The following is a 23,035-nucleotide window of genomic DNA, read 5'->3' on the forward strand; positions in this document are numbered from 1 at the left end:
GTGCATATTGATGCGTATGGTTGTCAGTTCTTATATATCAACACCTAGGGGTATCTTTAGCATAGTGAGAATGGATTGACTGTAAACAATTTTTAATTATGAACTAATGAACTATATTACATAAGTTACTGTGCATTTGATGTGCACTTGTTGTATTTCCTCATTTGTAAGTTGCTTTTATATAATGTAAATAGTCGATTCTGATGATTATAAATGATACATTTACATATATATTGAACATATTAAACAATCTTTTAACATCTTGCTGTTTAAAATGTGTATTACAATAATTTTAACATAGTTAAATGGGTTTCTTTTTTTTCCAAGTTGTACTTAATAACCTAAAAAAAAATAACTTTCCACACTTCACAGTGCATTGCGACTCACACGAGATGAGATCACTTCAAGTGTTTTACATAAAACTGCAGATATTGTATTCACCGTCCTGTTTTGCTAATTCAAACATCCTGTTACGTCTTGTTAAACTCACATCAATTATAAATGTTTCTCGTAGTGCAGATTTCATTCATCAGAATGCATAATAAGAACTAGCAACATATTATCACAAACTATGTTACGTCTCTACCAACATTTCTGCGAAACTACACACTACTCATGGCAGTTTCCTCCTGAAATGAACACTAAAGGCAGTAAAATTCCAGCAACTTTTATTCCACAGAAATTATTACAGATTATCAATTAATAGTCTTTTTTTTTTTTTTGCGTAGTTCTTTGCAGAATACTATGTTATGACCTAAAAACAGTTTTACCATAGCACAGGGGCGGTTCTAAGGTCAGTGGATATTCTGAGCTTTAGCCCAAACAAAAATTGGGTATTTTTATTTAAAGGAATACATTAATTATAAAAGTGATTTAAGGGAATACAGAAAAAGAAAGGCTTATTGTATTAGTGAAATAATTGTAACTATTTGCAAATAATATTTTATTTTTAATTATGCATGCATTCTCTCTAAATGAATCAAGGAAATTATAGCATATTTTCAATTCAAAAAGGCAAAATTTGATAAAAAAATAAAAAAAGTTGAGTAATTTGTGTCATCGGATACAGTCGATAGTTGAACTTTTCTATTGTAAAACAGCCAAATATTAAATGTTTATCTACTTACATTTTACCAGACATTCGTTCACTTCTTGAATCATTTTGACACTGATGAGCGAGACCGCTGAACTTTTAGTCTTCCTAACAACAAACAGAGCGGTGCGTAATGTAGTGCATCAGAGCAGCATCAAGAATATCAAATATATTGCAGTGAATCTCTTATTTGCATCTTAAGTTTATTGCCAATAATAATGACAGGTTTGTGAAAGTGCAGAACTCGGTGAGCTCGCGCAAAACACCTCTTCAGCACAGCGACTCATTTAAACGCCTCTGATTGGCCGATGCGTTCAACAGACATGTCTGTGATTGGCTACAATGCTCAACGCTGCAAAAGCACGTTGTAAGTTCCTAGAATGTAAAGGGAAGAATATAAATAAAACTGTAATACCGGTATGCACTTTTCATGATTAGGTAATCATGGCTGCTGTAATCTTATTCACATTTGTTTTTCTGATTAATTGTTTTGCTCTATGAGAAAGACAAGGTAACAAAATATTCGGGGCTTAACTAAAAACATTCAGGGCTTAAGCCCCCTTAGCCCAGCCCTAGCGCCGCCCCATAGCATATGATTTGTAAATGAATCAAATAACTCCATATGTATGGCTTTTCTAACATAGTAAACTTGCTTGGTTGCTCACCTGATCAGTCATGCTCAAAGATAAGTAGAAGTAAGCTAAAATGGATGGTTGCTTCAACAAATGTTTTGTCTTTTTCTTTCTTTATTTTTTTATTAACAATATTGGTTAGGTTTAATGAAATGTGCAGCAGTTTGTGAGAGTCATTCACAGCAGTAATGAAGGTAAAGTCTTCAGAGAATGATTACTTAGTAATTAGTAGAATGTCTAAAGGGTACCATCAAATTAAAGTGTAACCAAAAACAGTCATAATGTTCAGCCTTAACTTATAAAACAATAAACCCTCCACACACATGTTCCAGCCTGCTCTCAGGAGAAAACTGGAGGATTTTATTAGGTGGTGATTTCTTATGAATTTGCTCGATGTGTTTCTCAGGGAAATCTTTGATTCTTTTTTTCAGTAGGTTTTTAGTTCATGTACGATTGGAGGATCATAGGTTATTACCTTGAGCCCTAGTTGGCGGAGAGTAATGGCTGTCCCAACATCATTCGTATTGATTTTACATGATCAGCAGGTGAAAAGGTCACACAGTAAAGTAGTGAGGTGGAGCAAGAGTGAGATGTGGTACACACCAGAGTATGTGAGCCGTGTAGGGAAAGTTGCATTATTTAGTGTGCAGAGAATCTGTGTTCTCTCTGAAAGAAATATTATTTGTAAATATATATATATATTTAATTGTGCGTATTTGAATCTGCTGTTACAATGATTCTTTAGAAATCACACAATATGTTAAATGAATATGTTGAATGAGGTTTTTAAACATTTTATTAATATCATATATAAACATAATAATGTCTACTGCATTCAATATGCTCTGGACCTCTTAGGATTTGAACATATTTGAAAAGGTTTTGCATATCAGAATTGGCCTGTCAATATGTTTACATTGCACTGTACGATACCTACGAATACTAATGAGATCACTTTTGTTATACGCATTTCCATATAATAGAGCATCTGTGTTTTTTCAAGCAAGAATAGCACACATCACAATACTGAAGACAAGGGAGAAACATCTCAGCTGGTGGTTATAGCAAACAACATCAGGAAAAGCTGTTTTTGCCAGTCATGTTGAATGACAGATTCATTGGGAAATTGTTTGAATTATGGATTCTCAAGGAGTTCCCTATGCCTGAGACTATACTGACAAATCCGGCCTTGACACTTGCTCTGTAGGGTTTTTGATTGCAGAGTCAATAATAAAATGAAAAGCAGCCAGTCTGCCTTATCCTGTGAGATTGTAATGGTGCTTATTAAACATTCCCTGAAGGGTGCATGCTGTGGCAGATGTACAAGGTGTGTTGCTGAAGCATGTAATGTAAGCAGTATTTCCCTCGGTGCGTTTCACAACTACTACGCCATTTTTTGTAAAGCATTGACAAGTGATTTTTATATTAGAGTGATTAGGTTTCTGAATTAATTATTGTGATTAGTCATTTTCCAAACATCACACAAGAGCTTACTTTCTAAGTGGTACCTTTGCTTTTCTATTTTGATCTGGCTCTGAGATAAAATGCCACAGTTGAGGTGCAATTTCAATCAGATTACAGATTATCCAGACCCGATTCGAGAAATGAAATCTGTTAGAACTAATCCAACAATATAACTAATCAGCTTACTCTTTGCCTCGCTGCGTATGCAATATGGCTTCCGATAGAGATGTTTTCAGTGAAAAAGAAAAGCAGGATGAAAGACAATCATTATGACAAAATGATTTCTAACCTCAAATATTACGGTATCTGAGTGCTTTTCTTCAAAATCCAATGTGTCGAGCTCAAATGCGTGCCTAAATATTGCATTTTGTCGAAATGAACGAGTCAGTAGGTCACTATGGTTAAACATTTACAGCAATTGGCCTATCATGAAGGCCATCACTGTGTGTGAAGCATCATATCATATAAAATTAGATCTCTGGCCAAAAACGACTCCATCATCACTCATGAATATTTCAGACCCCCAACATAACTTGGCTGTTTGAAAATTTGATCTTACAAGTGTGTAAAGATATGCCTCAAAAATCATAAATATGTATGCCGTTTCGTTTCTGCGCCTCGGTTATCTAAAATGATTCCCGGGTGTGGATGCTGTGTAGTATCACATCTCTGGGCAAAGCTTTGCCAGCAACATTACTAATTACTATAATTAATTTTCTATGTTTGGCATCTGTGTATGTCACCTAATTAGCAGATGTGGTTCTATTCACTCATATTTCAATGGTTTGCGTTGTAAAAGAAAGGGTAAATTAGCTGTGCAATAAGGCTCTTTTGACCCTCTCATCCTTGAAAGGCAATGACAACATATTTTCAAAGAACATATGCAAGATTGGTTCATTTTTTTTATTACGGTATCCAGCTTTCATCTGAAAGCTGTGAAGGCGATGACAGAATGTGTTTTGTGAACATATACTTTGAAATGACTGATGAAAGGTTCTGTCTTATATTGATAACGTATTGGCCTTTCAATGTTGTGCTGACGGTTTCATTTCTTCATTTATCACATGATCTTGACTTCAGAGAGATGTGTAATGGAGAAACAATGAAGGGAAGAGACTGTTATTATGAAGAATCGCAATAACTGCTGGATCTGCACAAGTGAGCAACTTCAAATTCTGTTAAAGTTCAATGCACTATATTTAATTGGCCATTAATAATAATGTCATATTGAGTCTGTAATGTATGTAGAATTAATTTGATGAAGTCAGGCTTTTGAACGTGCACAGTACTTTACTATGTGTGTGGATGGCCTTATTCGTCTGCCACCACAGAAGATAATTTTTGACCAACATGAATTCATATATACACATATGTGACCCTGGACCACAAAACCAGTCACATGGGCCATTTTTTTTATTATTATTGAGATTGACATCATATGAAAGCTGAATAAATAAGATTTCCATTGATGTATGGTTTGTTAGGGTATGAGCATATTTGGCCGTGACACAACTATTGAAAATCTGGAATATCAGGGTGCAATTGAGAAAATCACCTTTAAAATTGTCCATTTATGTTCACGATTATGCTGCATTCACACACAAAAATAAATGTTTTATATATTTACGGTAGGACATTTGCAAAATATACTTATGGACAATGTTCTTTACTTAATATCCTAATGATTTTTAGCATAAAAGAAAAATAGATAATTTTGACCCATACAATGTATTGTTGGCTATTGCCACAGATATACCCGTGCGACATGTGACTGGTTTTGTGATCCAGGGTCATATATATGTAAACATTTTGAGAGTGTACGGAGACCGACTTGATTGCATCATTCACTGTGCTTTATGGAAGTGGGCGGAGCTAAATAACTCTTTTTGCAAGTGTTGCTTGTGTTGACTCTCTGATTTATTGGAGTTTTCTGTACAGCATCATGTGTAATGTGGTTTTTCGCCATGAATTCAGCTCCTTAAAACTATTATTTTAAAAATGAGTTAAAAAATGCAGGCTGACGGCTTCAAAAGAAGCAAATACCATGGATTCACAACCTCGTAGCTCACAGTGGGGCTTTAAAGTTTTACAAGTTATCATTAAAAATCAATTTCTCTGGACAAAATGGATGGAGTTTTTACTTCTAGACCCCGACTGCTGAACTCTATAACTATAAATTATGCATAATGACATGCAACTCAAGTTAAACCAGACCCTAATCCTGACCCTAATGCAGTTAGTTAACATTACTGTATTAAATGTATTATTACAGTGTATTACATAAGGATTCCTTAAAATAAAATAAACCCAAATATCTTGCTCGTTGTTAATTATATATTAACCGATGTGTACTAATGGGACCTTATTATTATTATTAAGTGTTGCCAAATTATGATTCCTGCATGGAGAATGAAGTAAACACGTACAAAACATTAATTTAGACTGAATACATTATATCTAGAGACCAGAAGGTCAGATAAATTTGAGGTGGGCTCTTGGTCACCTATTGATTGTTCAGCAAAGCTTTAGCAGGCCTAAATCATTATGCTAAAATCCAAACTACTCCAAACATCTTGGCAACAGCATGACAACACCCTGGCAACCACCTACAACACCCTGGCAACCACCGACAACACCCTGGCAACCACCTACAACAAGTTTTACACTTGCAACTTGCAAGCGCCACTCACATTTTCTTCAGATAATATCAGTGTAGTTTTGATAAGTATACTGATACAATTGATTAGAATATCTGAGGCGAGTCTTCACCTCACAGCAGAGCACTGTAATTGTGTTTGACTTTCACCCCAATGATAGATTGCACACCGTCATAAAGCATAAATCATGTTTGCCTGCAGGTGTGTCCTTGATACTGCATCATATTTTGATGAGGCGCTTCAGTGTTGCCTTGTAATGTTTCATACGATAAAATCAATGTATGCTGTATACAATTGTCACATCCATATGAAATGTTCCCTATGTTTAACGTTGTATAATATATCTTTACGATATACGTTTTATAAGAGCAACGATGAGCAGTGTTTAAAGAGAACAGGAATAAATCGTGTCATATTCTCGGCTTATCAGCGCAGCGGCATTTGATCGGAACATCAACATGTCATGGCTAATACCAAAATAGAATGTTTTGCGTATGACACTTTTTCATGAGATACGGTGAACATCCACATCAATGAAACACATGACAACACAGAACAGACTACAGCTTCAGATAGGTCTAAGTGACATTGATGACAGCAGCATTATCACAAACGTGTGAATCTCTAGCTGGATAATAGTCCCTGAAAAGAAAGGCAGTGGCAGAGAACTGGCTTTTTTTTCCTTTTTTTTCTTGAGACTTTTCTTAAACAAAATAACAAAATAAAGAATAATAAATAAATAATAGTGTGTGATAAATGGCCCATGCTATGGAAAGACTGTTTTTTATTTTTATTTTTTTATTTTTTACTATTAATTCTACCTATATCTGTCTAGAATTTACTAAATCGTGATCTTGCTCTTAAAAAAGTACTATGGTGGTACCATGCTACAGCAGGGCAAAATGGTATGTTCCAAGGAACTGAATGATTAGCATATTCATATGCATTGGCATTGAACGATTACCATATTTATGTTCATTTGCATTTACATTGGACTCCAAGGAAAACCATGTCACTTCAAAGTCAAGGCACATTTATGTAGCATGTTAAACATGTTTAAAAGCAGCTACACAATAATAAACAGGACAATTAAAATGTTAATGCACAATGTAGCAATTATGTAAAAACATTCATTTTCGGCTGTAAAGCTGCTCTCCAGAAAATGGTAGTGTCATTATTCAGCTCGATTTGAGTCATCTGAATGACTTCAGTGACAGTTATTGAACTGAATTGGAACAGTGTTGCAAAGTTCATTGATTATGAAACAAGTTCAATTTCAGCTAGGAGCAGCCTTAGCAGAAAACAATAGTGTCATGATTCAGCTCCAGTCAGCTCAATGTTGGTTCACTTCAGTTCAATAACCAAGTCGATGTTGCAAAGTTAGTGTCATTAACTCAATTCAGTTTTGTTCTTCCATGATAAAAAAAAAAAAACATGCTAATATTCAAAACCATGGACATGCTATGATACTTCATGGTGTTTATTTGTTCTTCTAAATTCCACAGGTACAAAATGAAGCAGATGCATATTCTGCACAGCAATTAAATTAAGATAATCTTGATAATGTATGCCATGAGGCCAGTGTTACTAACAGTGTGTTTTAGTGATTTTTAGTAGAGGTGCAAATGGCCAGATACGCATAGAAGCTGTCGACTTGGACCATTGGCATAGTGGTTTTTCATGGGCAAACTCAGCTAAAATTTTGTTTCCGATAATGTAAAAAATCTAGTTTTTAAGATCTAGTACCACAGCTTTTGAAACACATGTTCAGATAAATGTATTTTCCCTGTCTTGCAGGTGAACGAGTGACCCAATGAAGTGGAATACTACTTTATCGGAGTGCTGGAAGAGAAGTCACCTTGCCCCAGTTCTCCGAGAGCACAGGGAGAGAGACAGACATCTCTGATTGTTTGTTGCCAGTAGGGAGACGGGAAGGTCAGTAAACAAACTAGACTGCATTTCTCCTGCCGCAGTGTGTCATTTTGCCTGATGTTCAACTCATGTCAGCACAGGAAGAGATGTGTGGAACCCTGCTTGATTTATCAGCGATTGACTGCTGTCAGTGTAAACACTGCCATTTGAAATGCCAGGAATTCAACCTCAATGAATACAGATTAAGATTTGAATTATTTTGATCTTTGAGCAGAGCTGATGCAGGGTTACAATCTACTTTTATACTAGAAAACTGATAAATTATTCTGAATACTGCGTAATAGGCTGCACAAGTAAAACATATGTGTACAAATTTTCATGTATTAATCAACATTTTATTGGAAATGTTTCGTTACAAGCTGTTCACCAAAGACCTTCCCTAAATTTCTAGGTTGTCTATGAAAGCATGTAGACAGATTTTTATGAGGGACATTTTTGCCAGTAAAATATGAAACATTATATGAATGCTTATACAATGTTCGGGAAAATGCCGAAAGAGCTTCTGTGCTGTAATGTCACTGTGTCACACAAAGAAAAGAGATTCAAACTGTAGTCTCGCATAGATAGATCTTTATACATTTTAGTCTCAAATAAACTTTATACAGTGATCTATCATAAAAGTGTAATTTGAATGACGTCATCTATCGACATGATGCCTGTGAATTGCACAGCTTGTGCAAACATATCTATGATCAGATTCTTTCTTAACTGCTATTTTCTGACCATTTGTGTTGTGTTTATTTTGATATTGACAGGAAAGACTAAATAAATGCAATACAACATGATGAGGTGCTGTAATTTAGCAAAGGGGATGAAATCAGAGGTTCAGCATTACAATCCAGAAACTATTCTTGCTGTTGTAAATGTCAATGTCTTGCATAAATGACCTTGACTTACAATTGTAATAAATAAATATGGTAATCGTTCAATGCCATGGCATATGAATATGCTAATCGTTCAGTGCCTTGGAATATATCAAACTGCCCTCTAACACCTACCATGGCACCACAGTGCTTTTTTTTTAAGGGCAAAATCATGATTTAGTAAATTCTAGACAATTATAGGTAGACTTTATGGTCAATCCTGAGTATACTGTATATCCTGAGTGTGTCTTTCCATGGCATGGGCCACTCTATTATTAATTAATTCATTAATTTATTACTCTTTATTTTTGTTCAAGGAAAATCAGTTTTCAACACTCCCAAAGCTTCAAAGTCCTGTACCTCTTCCTGGTTCGACATTTCATTCAGTAACATTAGGCAGTTTTGATTTATTTGATGATTGCGTTATTTACACATGCATCTGCTCACATATGCTATCGCTTGTTTCTGCTTCTTTTTCGCCTGTGTTTTGATCGGGAGATTCAGTACTAGAAGATGCGTAATTGCGCCCCCTACCACATAACAGTGAAAACACGGGAAGTGTTTTCCATCAGTGGTGGGGAAAGAGTTAAAAGTTCTGCTGCAAAGGTATTACTTCTAAGCGAAGAATGAAAAATAGCTGTGTAGTGAGTATATTGGGGCATTGAATCACATTCAGGCTCTTGTACATTACAAGTTCACAAGTGCGAGCACAAGTAATGCGTTGCTGGCTGCAGTTCACTTAACGGCCACCTGTGTCGCAAATAACAAGGGTTTCTGAATTCTACATACAGCCCCTTTAAATTGAAATTGCAAAACTAAATAGTGTGATTATTAAACCACATAAGGCAATTTATATCAATTAATTTATCATCTGCATATTGTCTACTGCTTGCAAATAAAGAGGCAGCAGTCTGTTCTGCCATCCTGATATAATGCTTTTAGAGCAACTCACTATAGGTGCTTGCTTGACACAAACTCCATCTGGCATTGCTGCTAGTTTAGTTCACTTTATTTGGTGCGGTTATAACATGCATTGCCAAAGACTAACTCTATTTTCATACTCCTATTATTCTATACATTTTTGGTTGTATATACAGTTTTATTGTATTAACAAAATATATTTAAGTTGCCTCAGTTAAAAAAGAAAGAAAAAAGTATCAAATCATATTGTCCTTGTCATAACACCAAAAGGAGGTTTTGAGTCCACTTTCTTTTTCTGTAACAATGTGAATGCAAAGAGAACGTCTTGGTTACGTATGTAACCCTAGTTCCCTGAAGAAGGAACGAGACGCTGCGTCGAAACGCTGCGGGAACGCCCCTGCGTGATTGTGTCATGAAGGACGGATGGAATCAGTCCAATGGCGATACGGAATGTCATAGGCGGGTGACATCATCAATACCCACGTCGCCATAAGAGCAAATCTCTGTCCATGTAAAGTCAGAGCGCACATTGGGACAAAAGCATCTGCGCCCCTGGAGTGGAGCTGAAGTCAAGATCGTAGAACCTCACGAATGTGTGCGGTGAGGACCAGCCTGCCGCATCACAATCACAAACAGTAAAACAAAAAACATTATTTATTAAACATTTACGAAATGCATATTCATGTTTTGTAAATGATTAGTTAATCATTAACTAATCAATTGTAAATGACTTATAACTGAATCTACAAAACATAGATAAAATAATGAACATATTACTTATTAATCATTTATGAACGCATAGTCATGTTTCATAAATAATTAGTTAATCATTTACTAATCACTTGTAAATGACTTGTAACGGAATTTATAAAATATACACAAAATGTAAGTATATCACTTGCTAATCATTTATGATTTTTTTGTAAATAATTAGTTCATCATTAACTAACCACTTATAAATGACTTACAACTGGACGTTATTATAAAGTGTTACCTGAAATTATTATGAAAATGAATAAAGAAAAATAATACTATAAAATAACATTAAACAGTAAATTTTTTGTCTTCAGAGGGTAATGCCGGTGCTTTAAAAGGACAATGCTGAATCGGGAGAGAGATGGCTAGCAAAGGTCCCTTCAGCCCTGGGCGCATCACCCTATAACCGTGTTGCCTAGACCCATGTATATTGGAATATGTAGATGTGAACACACGGTACAAAACCGTATTTTTCCAGGACTTTGACACCTCGGTGTGGAGGTCTGGAAAAAATGGCATCGGCCTGGAGACTGCATAGGCAGAAAAGCGTTCATCTAGTTTAGTAACCTCGAAAAGCGATCGGCGGGAGCGCAGCGTTCTTAATGGTAAACACTCACAATGCTCACAATCGGCCCCCTCGAGAGATGACTGGACATGCTGCACTCCCAAACAAACAACACATAGTTGGTGTGTATCCCCACCCGTGAGATAACGAGTGCAGGGATGTACACACTTCCTATATTGCTGTTCGCTCGCCATTTATATAGTTTTTTTATATATATAATGAGTATATGTGACAAAACTCCTGCCTAGTAGCAACTAAGGACAGACAAAAACACTTTTCAGACAAAGATTCACACAGAGCGCTTGCTGAAGGCACAGAAACTAGCGCTGTTGTGATTCAGGGGTGCTTTATAGTTTCCTGGTCGATGACGTCACCCGCTTATGACGTTCCAAACATGATGCAATTTGGAGACAAAACACATCGCTTGCAAGTTTGAGCACACTCTTTTGAACATCAGAGTTGCTGTTTCAGTGTGATTTTATGTTCTTTTACCCTTGATATCTGAGCAGCAGGAATATATGTTTTATGTCCAAAAATTTAAATCACAATCACAGTATCTGTCAAAATAATGATTTAAATGATGATGAAATGTCTTGCATAAATTACCTTGACCTACAACTGTAGGGGAAAACAATATTTAAATAAATAAATAAATAAATAAAGGGTTATAATGCACAGACTGACACATTTAGTACCAATAATGGATTTAAAGCAGCTATTATCTGGTAAGACAATTTATTTGATCAATATGAAGAAGACGCTGTATATTAAAGACAAGTCCATTCTCAAAATCAAACATTGCTACTGTACCAGTACCATTACAACCTACCTCAGATGCCTATCTTTTTGCCATCAGACTGATTTATTCGGTGGATTGGCTAACAAGACTGTGTTAAGTGCATATTGTGTAAAATCAAGACACTTCTCATTTCATATTTAAAAATAATGTATTTTGTGACATCTATATTCCACAATCCACATTTCATTATGGCTGGCCACAAGTTCTTTAAAACAAAAACAAAACATACTTTGCCATTCAACTCATATAGTCAGTTTGTGACATAATGGTGTATTATTAAGATTAGTGTATTGTTTAGGTTAGTGGTTTTCAGATCAGCCCGTCTCTCTTATGTCGGGTACATTGTACGATTTTGTGCTGTCCCGGACAAAAGATGACCAATCTGTGGTCGTGGCTCCTAAACGGTGGTCCTACGTCGTACAGTGAGAGAGGTTCTTGCAACTAGGGATAGACTGCAATAATTTTCTGAGAGTGTCAGAAATTCAGCATGATCATCTCACTGTGTGTTTGCTGCTACGATCTACTTCTACTGCCTATGATTCAATTCGTGTCGTACCCAAGAATATTAGATCCATGTCATACAGTGTGATTTGTAATGATCTTATAGGATTGTCTGTAGCATGCATTAGTGACACCTGATTCAGATCATCAGCTCATTAGGAGAGAACTTCATGAACTGAACTAAAGGTAAGTCTCAATCAGCTCCTTAGCTCCCTAGCTTGGTAATCACTGTATCGTGTACATGAATCCGGGCACTGGTAAGGACTCTGGCTCACTGGGATCCCAATCACATTGGGATGTTGTGATTACTCAATTTCCGGCAACATGACTTCGTACATCTTCTATACGTAGTATGTTTTTGCAGTGCATTGTGGGACTTTTCAGGAAGCGAACGTTCCAGTGCACTGGAAGGATTTTGCAATTGAAACAGCTTTTAAAATGGCCGACTCTCTGATCAGTCCCCCGACTACTGAATTAAGGAGCTGATTGAGACGCACCCTCAGGCCCTGTTTACACCTGGTATCAAGATGCGTTTTGGTCGATCTGATCACATGTGGACGACGTTAAATACAGGTGTAAAAAGGGCCTAAAATGTTTTAAACTTGTCCACTTTCGACCACTTCTAGAGGTAGTTGACCACTTTGAATGTGTTTAAACAGCCACAAAAGACTCGATGGTCTACTCTCCGTCTACTGACCTAATGCGTAAACATTATGTGAAGCACACTTGACAGATGGGATTTCAACTTTATTGGCTAAAGACTCAAGTTTGTTTTAAAAAGACGAAAAAAGCACCAAGCGCAATGTTCTCTCACCATTCCTGATTTATAACACGCATTCACCGCGTTCGGCTTGTCTTGCGGCCGTCAGAACAGAAATGAAAGCTACTGCGCTCCGTATGTTTTTCTGTTGTCTCTGGTCGTGTTCATATGTAAATTGTGTGAGCTTATTTAATCCATTAGATCGAAAGATCCCATACATTTACCCTTCCATAGACCCTCCCCTTGGAGAAATCACGCCAGAAGTGGTTGAAAGTGGACAAAAAAGACGGATTAAAACACCAGGTGCAAACGGGAATGTGTGTCCCTCGTCTACTTGTGATCCGATCGACCAAAATGCATCTTAATACCAGGTGTAAAAAGGGCCTCAGTGTGTCATAAATGATAAACATACAAAATGTGCAGATCGATTGGTCCTCAGGATTTTCACTGGTTTAGATATCATTTTTGATGTTTAACAGTTATTTCTTTCTAGTTATTGGTATTAGGTATTGCTTTACTGGAAACTCCAGCAAAGGGTTTATAAAACATGTTACTATTGCAGTGGTGATTGCAGCTGGTTCTTTTAGAATAAAGACGAGTCGCGACAGGAAGCAGTGGGCTTTAATTGCCTCCCAACAGATTACTGGCTCACAGAGAAAGCGGGTTAATTGTGTGGGCTGGAAAAGCCATTTCATGACCTTTATCAAGCATTACCAAACACAACATTTCTGAAGCTTTAATGTTTACAGGTTTGCCTCCTAGTGCGCATGAAATTAGTTGGCTAGCTTCCAAAATAAAAAGGCCACTCCTTCTATATAACATTAATTTGTAAACAAAGTGACACACAGGACATTATAAAAATGGTGTATCCATATACGGTCAGGTCTAATATGTATTATACAGCAGCCATATAATACAGTTAGTAGGGCTTGCTTACTCAAATATTACTAATACTACTGGTCATTGCACACAAACCATCCCACACCATTTTTTTGCTAGGAAATATGGGACTCTGGATACATTTCTGCAGAACTACAAAAACGTATACATTTCACTGAAGTCTCCAGCTGAGTTGACCACTAACTTTGTTCTTTTTTACTCGAATTATGATTACAGGGGTGGAATATCTATTAATAAAGACTAATTTTCATATACCTTGCACAATACTATGTCATGATCTCAAAACACGTTTAACACAGTTCATGATTTGTAAACTAATGCATTTTGACATTTGCATTACATAACTAGCGCCATATGCATCACTTTTATGATGTCGTAAACCTGCTTGCCGTATGTACTAAACGTGCTCAGTAGCTCACCTGGAAATTGCACTTGTGACATGCCACAAAAGACCTAAAAGACTTGTATAAGGAAGATAAAATGGCATGGTTGCTTCAGTAAATGTGTTTGTATCTCTCGTTTGCTTTTGCTCAAACTATCGGTTAGGTTCAGGGTATAGGGTTTAGTATTGGGGGTTCATTTCAAATGCAATTGAGCATTTAGCTTTCAGCACATTCTCCAGGAATTATATTTCCAAACTGCCCAGATTCGTGCATTAACCAACTTGATAAAATGTTGACTATTTTGGAGAAAATTAAAAAGAAAAACAATGAAGTTTGGCAGAAACGTAACTACAATCATGTATTTCCAGTGAGCCTGGGTTGGATTTTCACCTACCAGATGATAAAATAGACCTAAGTGTGAAAACAGTGTTAAAAGTCATTAAAACGCACATCAAATTATGACACATTTTAAGACACATTTAAAGACAAAATAACACACTATTAAATGATATGACCTATTACACGCCATCTGACAGCCAGATTTCTGTGTGCGGTGTTTCAGATGTGTGCGCTCAGAAAACCATAATATCAGAATTTAGACTGATATATTTACATTTATGCATTTGGCAGATGCTTTTATCCAAAGCGACTTTCATTGTGTTTCAAGGTAGACATTTACATTCATATCAGCTCTTGTTTTCCCTGGGAATCGAACCCATGACCTTGGCGTTGCAAGCACCAACTCTCTACTGTTTGAGCTACAGGAAAGACATTTAACTTTCAATGTCAAGTGAGTGGGATCACAATATTAGAGATGATAATCAAAACCAAACAGATGCTTTGTTCATTTTTGGAAGAGTATCTGAGGCATGAGCTGTAAAGGCTCCGCCCACTTCTGGAAAGTGGGACGGGGAGCAGCAGTTCATTTGCATTTAAAGACACATGCACGAAAACAGCATGCTTTTCCTTTCACTCAAAAATGGCCCTTAACAACATGGTATAATACATGATATGTGGGGTATTGTAAGCTGAAACTTCACAGACACATTCTGGGAACACCTGAGACTTATATTACGTCTTGTAAAAAGTGCCATAATTGGTCTTCTTTAAATTATTAAATGCGTGTCTTAAAAGGTTTAAGCAAAACCAGATCGCAAAACTGTGTTTTGTTCACGTTTATATGCAACTAAAAAGAACACATTGGAATAACTTCTTAGTACTTGCCACTACTACTCTAAACCCAATACCAGCAACAATTAGCGATGTGGATTTCTTCAAAAGTGTAAAATTAATAGCAATGTTGTCAAAGTAATGATATACTGTAATGCCTTGCCAAGATCTATTTCAATTGCATCCGAGATGTTAAAATATGACTGCTGTAGAGTACACTGAAATGATGGCTGATTGTCAGCCGTCAGCTTAGCCAAAGCCCATCAGGAGACTGTATAAATGTTTAGCACTTCAGGTAAACCATTAGCTGGTGACCTGCCAGTAAACTGCCTACGTACCACATGCTGTCTGCTGACAGTCAGCCAGTATGTCAGTGTACTCCGAGAGTGGAAGTCTGTCCACCACCTGACCACTGTCTCTCGACCATCTGGCACTGCTCGCTCTCTTGAGACGGGATTAAGTGCACTCGCCTGTCACACAAATGACAACAGCTCCACTGCAAACTCCAAGAAACGAGTGTGAAAAACTGCTTCGTTAGAGTGCTAAGAGTGATGTTGTGTGTGCTTTCTCCCACATACTGAGTCCTTGAGCTTTTCACACAAGTAGCAATCTCCCTTGAGTGTCATTGGTTTTGCCATTTCTATCCTTTGCCTCATGCGTAAGTTGTGCACATTGTGTTTGTATCGGCATGTTTTAGTAAAGTTAAATACTTGCGTTCATAAATTTTAGTTAGACAGATGATATTACACCTTATTGCAACTGTTTTGTTATGGTATATTAATGTGCTATAATGATGCAATTCCCTGAGACTAATTGCAAATGCATTTTTTATGTGTGTAGAAATAATCTTACTCTTGCTCTTTTCTTTTTCAGATTTTGGCATACAATTTGGCATACATTTATATTTCAGTTCTTATTTCTCAAAAGACAAAATCACAAAAGAGGGTGCAAGACTGAATTATATGAAATGCTGATTAAAAATAAAGCCAACACTACTCAAATTCAAAGAAGATTACCAACATTGAATATGATTAATTTTGCTTCCTCATTTTTTTGTTATATTTTCCCTGGTTATGTGACGTCATGTAATTGTGCCGGCTTAACTCATAATCTTTACATTATGAACAAATCATTTAACATGATCCTTTACTGTAAAAAATATATAAATAATCCATAACATAAATGTATGTCACCACTACCACTCTCTTGATGCATAACTGGTCAGCATGTGCAGATTAAGGATGATAAATTTCATTCTAGCTGTCCAGTTTTTCAAGATTGGATTGATCTTCTGACCCTTTAAAGATCTGCTTCATTTCTTAACTTGACCACATAAAAAAAAAATATAATAATATTAATAATACATTAAACTCTCATTTGGGTAACAGAAAATTGTCTTCATGTGCCATTTAAAAATATTTTCTAGATCTTGTCCAATTTGTCCTTCCAGCTGTGCCAATTTTGATTTTAAAAACATCAAATTAGCAAGAAAAAAAGAATGCTTTATCTATGAATGCATGAAATGAAACAATGTGCTTACAGTCAATAGTATTTATATTTCTCCTTTTTCTTTTTAAAGCCTGACACAATTACTTTAAAAATATGCTGCACTTCAAAAAACCTTCCCATTTTCTCTTAAGAATGCAAACTAAAAACAAAAGATATCATGAATTTCATCTTATAATCATTACCTGAGTTACAAAGAAGATTATTAAAAGGATCAAGTACATTTCTTTAAATTCAGAAAATGAGTAGCAGGTTATTCTACAATGTTGAAATAATAATAACACAAGATAAATGATCCAGTATTCAGTAACTGAGTCTAATGCCATCTTTACAAAGGCAGCACTGAATCTGAAGTGGAATACTATGAAAACCATGACTTTTTTATCGTGACACTAATGTGTTCACCTGAATCAGACTCACAGGACAGAACTGTACTCACTGGATTATTGATGATGACATCCAGAAAAAAATAAGATACACACTAAAGCTTATTAGAGTATTGTGGCATTAGCTTAGAAACATATAAACGTCAAACGCTATTGAAATCAAGTGAGATTTACGTCGTCCATCAGAAGCCCTTGCCAGCGTATAGTGTTAAACCAGTCACTTATGAGGAAGCTTGAATGTTTTTAACAGGGTTTTAATTTTCATAGAAATGACAATGTCTGTCTCATTTACACAGAACCAATGGCTCATCAATGTTCCTTAACTTTGCTGTTTAAATATGTATCTACTATGAAATAGTATATCCATAAATATGAAATTCTTTAAGAAATATTAAAGAAATTCTCTCAGTTGTGTTTGTTCTCTAAAAAAAACATTCTTATCTTGTGAAGTGAAACAATGCCTTCAATGCCTTTAATTTTTTTGTAATATTTTTTTATAAAAAAAAAAAAAAAAATTCTTAGAATGCTTTAGCCTGAAACGCTTTCTCAAATGTGTGCAGCTCGAAAAAATGTCCATGACTCACAGTACAGATTTTTTTAATTTTAGGAATGTTCTTTTTCAATCAGAGATGCATGAGTGTTTTTCAAATATTTAATTGATCAAATATGCAATTTACAATGAGCTTATTGTCCTACGAGTATCGCTCAGCAAGAACATTAATTGGAACCTTTGTGAAAACAAAATCTAAGTCTATAAATTAAAAGCAGCAGTTGTGCAATCTCCATTAAAGTAAACTGTAGCCTTACTGCCTTTTATTTATAAAATAGCTTTTAATATCAAGTATAATTGTTTAATAAAACGGCAAATCTTTGGACATAGAGAAAAAAAGTGTTCTTGTCAATGCAATCATTTGAGCAATATCGCACAAACACGAGTGCTGTTGTACTAAATGTGATTCAGTCACAGGTATTTATAGCTGGATTAATATACAAAATATCAGCACTCTTGAAACAAAGCTTGTCTAATGAAAGGAGCAGAACTAACTGTATAATAAGCGATAGCACTTCTCTGGGCAGCGATAACTAGATGTATAAATTGTCTTTGTGACTGTCAAGTGCTTTAAATCATTGATTATGTGGTTACTGTCATCAGATCTTTTAAAGATATGCAAGAATTTAGTTTGAGGTATGAACTTTTAATTCTTCCGGCCTATTAATGACCCCTAAAGTCATGTAAAAGTTGTGATTTGCGTTTTAACACATCAGATGGTCCCTTCTTATCAAAAATGGATGGTTCTTAGCCAGAATGAGATGTAATATACATGATGAAAAACTCTGACTTGCAACTTGCAGACTAACAGTCTTGGTCTAGTGAGAGTGACAGGCCAGACTCTCTTCTTGAGGAGGGACGGAGAGAGTACAAACTGCCGAAACGAAATAATAATTCCTGGTACTGTGAAAAGCATAATGCAGTATTGCTGGCTGTCTTTGAGTGCAAGCTTTAATGAGATCAATTATTAGGAAGGAATCTTTGGAAAATCTGAGCATGAAGTTCATGTTTTGTAGTTCAGTTCCTGATCGTCACGTCTTCAAGGACTTTTAGTTTGTTTATCATCATTTCCTGTATTTCCTATATGCTTGTTGCTATGGTTATTCATTGTTTTATTGATTATCACACACCTGTTCATCAATAGTTAACTAGTTCTCAGTGTATATAATGTGCTCAATTTTTTTCGTTCTTTGTCTGGCGTTCTTTAACCTTCTGACTGACTTCAAAGCAGCTTTCATTGGTCAAGGACCGCCTGACTGACATGTACAGCAACCAATCACAGTTCGTTTTGTTCCATGTCATGTTTAGGGGTGTGAAAATGTAACGTAGATGTCCCTACAATAACCGACCGGTGTGAAAAACTCTTGGACGTATTTTGAGTCTATGCCACAAACTTCACACACTTCACATTTGAAAATCTAGTGTTTAGTTGACCCTGACCAGCGCTCATCATCACAGTTGTACACACGGCGGATTTCTTCTTCCATAAGGGGGTTTGGCATTAAGCCATCTTTGTTTCCAGACGGACCGTTAAAGAACATGACACACACTTCTCCCGGTCATCCTGTAGAATTCAACCAATCAGATGACTAATTCGAGGTGTTTCCAGTTAAGTGTGCCCTAGGCATCAGACGTTCAGCCTGCGGCCCGTGGACGTGACGTCTGAGGCTGAGACTAGTTTGTAGTGCACACTGTTGCGTTAACTTTCTTGTTTTTTTGGATTGCCGTGTTTGTGATATACTCTTAGGCTTTGTTAATAAAGACTACGCTGAATTGTAGATCTGCTTTGTCTCACCTCATCTTCATCTTCAGCCGTTCATGACACTGATATCATGTACACTGCTTTTACTTAAAACCTTCATCTTTTTTATTACTTTTTCCAAAACTTAAGGCGAGACGCTACATGTGAATAGGGTAAAATTTTACAATAATAGATATCACCATGAAACTTCCTCAGTTGATTACTTAAACAAGTATATATATAAAAAAAATGTATTACAAGTTTTAGAAATGTGTATGTTTAATTATGCAAATTAGCCATTCTCTCATTAAAAATGCACGATTTTGCATATATTTTCGGTAGATAGATCTGAACATATGATAAAACCAGGTGCAAAATAATTTTTTCATTTTGTTTACACACAAGATAAAAAAAAAAAAATTTAAAAAAAATTAAGAGGGATTTTAGGATATATGCTTTCATTACCTAGGAAATCAAAATATACTGTCCATAGCCTTAAAAAAATAGATTTTCGCCATATTTGTTTATTATTAAAATGTCCCTCTGAAAATATCTTCAGAATACTGCTAAGTGTATAACTGGAGAGTTTGGTGTACACAGGTGCTACATAGGCTGAGATGTTTGTACTGGAGAATGGCAAAAAAAACTCATTTTGAGAAAACGGCAGTTAAAGAGTTAAACAGCTCTAAATGAGATTTCGTCGTTAGCTTTAAATCCCCCTTTGGACATTCACGATTGGTTACTGATAGAAAGGAAATGCTCATATTTGGGTTACATAGCGTTGTGCAGGAGACTCAGAGCTTTACAACGACACCGGTCATGACAGACTTCAGTAAACAGACGGAACTCGGCGTGTCGCGTGGGAATGCTGACTTCTTGGTAAATTCGGGAGAAACTTACTGCCGCAAGTAAACAAAATGTAATAAAATAAACACCTTAATGTATATTTTCAATGTTTTCTTTATAGCAGCTTGAAAGAACACATATTGAAGGAGTAAACTAGCCCAAAATCTCAAAACTGACCACTGCATGAAAAATCTGTTTTTGCCTGCCGTGTCTCGCCTTAAACCTTTTCATGATTTTTTCCCATTTCTCAAATATGGCTGATATGATGTGATTTTTAAGACTAATGTAAGAACCATGAGTCAAAAGGCCTTTCTGTGTGGAGTTTACATGTTTTCCTTGTGTTGGCGTGATTTTTCTCCGGGTGCTCTGGCTTCCCCCAAAAGTCCAAAGAGTTGCAGGACAGGTGAATTAGTAATAATGAATTGCCCACAGGTGTGAATAAGTGTGTGCATGTCTGTGTGTGTGTGTTAGCCCTGTGATGGATTAGCCATCTGTCAGTGTGTTTCCCCATCTTCAGCTGGGGATATTGGAATAGGCTCTAGTATCTCTACATAGGAAAAGGCGGTTTAGAGAATGGATGGATGGATTTCAGAACCTACAATGTCCATCTGAAATAATAAAGAGACTTTTTGTTATTTTGATTTGAGGGATTGCACATTTTATTTTTAATTTTTTTACCAAGTTCACCTTAGCAAGTTATGTACCGTGGTATTGTACACATCTACATCAACCTGTGAGGCCATGCCCCTGTATTGGCCTGTTTCTAATATGTCCTGGAAGATAATATAAGTCCATTGGGCCACCCCATAATGCCACACTATTTGTGGTGGTCCTGTTCAGTGGAGATTATTTTTGTGCTGCCCTGAGAGATAAGTTGCCATGGTAATTGGAGCAGTTCAATGGTGAACAAAGTAAAATTGCTAATAGCAACGGAAGGATTTATTTTTGTTGTCAGTGTGCACAAATTGACACTGCTTTCAGCAATTTAATTTGTCCTGTCTCTGGTTGGGGGGTGGTTAGTCAGAGATAAAAATGATAAGGTAGCCACACATCTGGACATGCTCTTTTTTATGAATGTGATTATGATAATCTATGCTGTGATTCACCCATAAAAAAATAAAAAAAAACATAAAAAAAAAACATTTGTTCTAAAGTCCCTGTAAAGTCAAAATTAAGAATGTGTTCTGAGTTTGACACACCACAGAAAAATGTGTTATTAGCCACCCAGCCAAATTTGAATGATATGTCCGCTGGCTGGGCTGAAACCACGCCCACTCGCGGGAAAGTTGACTCGTGGGCACACACTGCCGATGATGGCACCAGTTGTCGGCGCAACGGGAGGATGAAGGCCGAGGTGAGAGATAGTCGGCGGAGGGGGAGGCGGAGGGGGAGGGGGAGGGGGAGGGGGAGGGGGAGGGGGCAGCCTCAGTGACTCGAGTGCGTCACCAAGTAGGGGCGTGTCCAGGAGCTCAGGGGCTCCAGTGCGTCATCGAGCCCCCGTTTTAGCCCCGCCCAAAAAATCCGGAACACAACAATGGTGAAAAACTGTTTAACGGTCTAACTCCACAATTCAGTACTTCATAGTTCACAGTCTTTGTAATATGTTTTAGCAATACATTTCTAACATCTATAATGTGTTTAATTTTTTTTTTTTTTTTTTTTTTTTTTTTGCCTTTACAGGGACTTTAACCAATTACCAAATTGATTGAGATTATGGAACCTCTTTGATTGGTGGATCTCACATCAGATCCCGATGGGTCAACAATCTTTTAGGTTATATGGAGGATAGGCACCCACCGGTGGAAACATAAATCAGCGCCTATGCTGTGATAATCATAATGTAATTAAGTCCATAATTAAAATCCATAATCGTGGTATTATATGTGGAGAAATGGTTTTTTCATATAACTTTACATGCATATGCACACTTCAATTGGATTGCATCCACTCTGAGAAAAAGAATGCATGTGTTACTGCTGTAGATGAATGACATGTTATGCTCATGCAAAGGTTTAAAAGCATGACTGAACAGATGAAGCCTTCAAATAGTTCATGCTTAGATGTCAAGTACTGGTCGGAAACACGAGAATAAAGACATTTTTAGTAGTGTTTCTGACAAAAAGAGGGAGGCTGAGTACCCTGGAGCTGACAAACATGTCTGTGTATAAAGTAAGCGCGTGAAGGGTGCCTATTTTAACCATCCAACTGCACACTTCAACATTATAACAGTGTCAGAGATGCTGGAAATGATCAAGACCACTGCCATCATTGCGAGATCATTAGTTGATCATCTCTAGCTCAACTGGAGACTTACCATGATTGTCTGAGGACTGCGTTTAGCATTTGAGGCAAATAAAACCTGCTTTGAATTTAATATTTTGTTTTTGTTGTAGGGAATAGCAACAAAACTAGTGAAAACAAGGATAATTCTTAGCATTCAAACAGGATTATCCTATATCATGTAAACATCTCAATCCACATTCTTTACTCTTACCATTGACAATAATCACACTGTTCATGTACACATACTCTAAATGTAACTAATGCCATCTGACAGTTGCTTGTAGCATTGAATCACTTAGCGGCAAATCCAATCCATTACATCCACAT

General features: G+C 36.4%; 1 protein-coding gene across 1 annotated transcript in view; it reads left to right on the forward strand.

Annotated features, from left to right (window-relative positions):
• Window positions 1–23,035, forward strand: part of LOC309479602 (leucine-rich repeat and fibronectin type-III domain-containing protein 2) — a 131,148-nt gene that overhangs the window by 32,420 nt on the left and 75,693 nt on the right. The window contains exon 2 of the mRNA XM_082143759.1: window positions 7,644–7,781. The gene's annotated coding sequence lies outside the window, so the exon portion shown is untranslated. The remainder of the gene's footprint in view (window positions 1–7,643; window positions 7,782–23,035) is intronic.

Source organism: Leuciscus leuciscus (assembly GCF_965113295.1).
Source record: "Leuciscus leuciscus genome assembly, chromosome: 17".
Lineage (NCBI taxonomy): Eukaryota > Metazoa > Chordata > Actinopteri > Cypriniformes > Leuciscidae > Leuciscus > Leuciscus leuciscus.